Below are 2,352 nucleotides of genomic sequence, written 5' to 3' on the forward strand. Positions count from 1 at the left end.
CGGGATGGGATAAATACCGAGAGTTGAAGAGGGAAGCGAGACGCATTTGCAGACAGAAAAAGAAAGAGGCCGAAATGCGTGAGTACGAATAGCTTGATAAGCTGGCCGATAGGGGTAATGCTCGAAAATTCTACGAAAAAATGCGGCGGCTTACAGAAGGTTTCAAGACCGGAGCATACTCTTGTAGAACCCCCAAAGGTGATCTAGTCACCGATGCCCAGAGCATACTTAAATTATGGAGGAAACACTTCTCCAGCCTGCTGAATGGCAGTGAACGCACAACGCCAGGAGAAGGCGAACCTGATGCCCCAATCAACGATGGTGGAGCAGACGTTCCATTGCCCGACCAGGAAGAAGTTCTAATAGCAATTACCCGCCTGAGGAACAACAAAGCGGCGGGGGCCGATGGATTGCCGGCCGAGCTATTCAAACACGGCGGCGAAGAACTGATAAGGAGCATGCATCAGCTTCTTTGTAAAATATTGTCGGACGAAAGCATGCCCAACGATTGGAATTTCAGTGTGCTATGCCCAATCCTCCAAAAAAGAGACCCCACAATCTGCGCCAACTACCGTGGGATAAGCCTCCTCAATATCGCATATAGGGTTCTATCGAGCGTATTGTGTGAAAGATTAAAGCCCACTGTCAACAAACTGATTGGACCTTATCAGTGTGCCTTCAGACCTGGGAAATCAACAACCGACCAGATATTCACCATGCGCCAAATCTTGGAAAAACCCRTGAAAGGAGAATCGACGCTCACCACCTCTTCGGCGATTTCAAAGCTACTTTCGACAGCAAGAAAAGGGGCTGCCTTTATGCCGCGATGTCTGAATTTGGTATCCCTGCAAAACTTATACGTCTGTGTAAGCTGACGTTGASYAGCACCAAAAGCTCCGTCAGAATCGGGAAGGACCTCTCCGCGCCGTTCGATACCAAACAAGGTTTCAGACAAGGCGATTCCTTATCGTGCGACTTTTTCAACCTGCTTCTGTAGAAAATAGTTCGAGCTGCAGAACTAAATAGAGAAGGTACCATCTTCTATAAGAGTGCACAGCAGCTGGCGTATGCCGATGATATTGATATCATCTGCCTCAACACCCGCGCCGTCAGTTCTGCTTTCTCCAGATTGGACAAGGAAGCAACACAAATGGGTCTGGAAGTGAACGAGGGCAAGACGAAATATCTCCTGTCATCAAACAAACAGTCGTCGCACTCGCGTCACTGTTGACAGTCATAGCTTTGAAGTTGTAGATAATTTCGTTTATCTTGGAACCAGCGTAAACACTACCAACAATGTCAGCCTAGAGATCCAACGCAGGATAACTCTTGCCAACAGGAGCTACTTCGGACTGAGTAGRCAATTGAGAAGCAAAGTCCTCTCTCGACAAACAAAAACCAAACTCTATATGTCACTCATAATTCCCGTCCTGCTATATGGTGCAGAGGTTTGGACGATGTCAACAACGGATGAGTCGACGTTGCGAGTTTTCGGAAGAGAATTTCTGCGAAAGATTTATGGTCCTTTGCGCGTTGGCCACGGGGAATATCGCATTAGATGGAACGATGAGCTGTACGAGATATTAATTGGACCCAACTTAGCACAGACCAAGCTTATCTCTATAAAATATCAGAAGCTGTTATTTCTGGTCAATGTTCCTYAGATTTAGCGTCGATGTATCCAGGTAACATGTGCAAATCTCGCTGACTCACCTGTGCAAATAGAATTCTGAGATAATACATTTCTACTGACAACAAAGGAAATAAAGATTTTGGTCAAGTACATACTTACAGGTTACTCACCTTTGCGCTCTCAATAAGATTCAACGGTTCAATCAAAGATCTCTCGCCCTTACCTGCTAAACTGCGCAAGGTTGTCGATTCATCTATTCAACAGAATGCTTTCTTTGCTCTTCCAGAAAACATTCTCCTTAGTATGATGACTGAAGGACGGATAGAAGTCAGAAAGTTGGCCGTTGACCGTCTTCTGGCAGCCAAAGAAGCAGAGTCTTACACTGTAAGGGGAAGGGTTAGATGTAATAAACTGGCAAAGCTGAATTTCAAAGCTAATAATTATTACGATATGATCAACTGGAAGACTATTACCTTGACTGTTCCACCAGTTCTTTGTTCAGTTTCTAACGAAGAACTCATAAAAGGCCTGTCGGGTGACACTGCAGGGGTATAGAAATTTAGTGAATTCCCCTCTCACACCGTGGCAGTCGAGAGAACCGTCAAACTKRTRRCAGAGGCATCTTCTAAAGTTATTGGCCCCCAATCTCGTGATCGTTTTATACGCTCTACACTGAAATCTAGGCAACAAGTGCCAAAGTTTAGTACAAAATCTGATTT

The sequence above is a fragment of the Bactrocera latifrons genome, unplaced genomic scaffold, assembly GCF_001853355.1.
Source record: "Bactrocera latifrons isolate USDA-ARS-PBARC rearing strain unplaced genomic scaffold, ASM185335v1 scaffold_507, whole genome shotgun sequence".
Taxonomy (NCBI): domain Eukaryota; kingdom Metazoa; phylum Arthropoda; class Insecta; order Diptera; family Tephritidae; genus Bactrocera; species Bactrocera latifrons.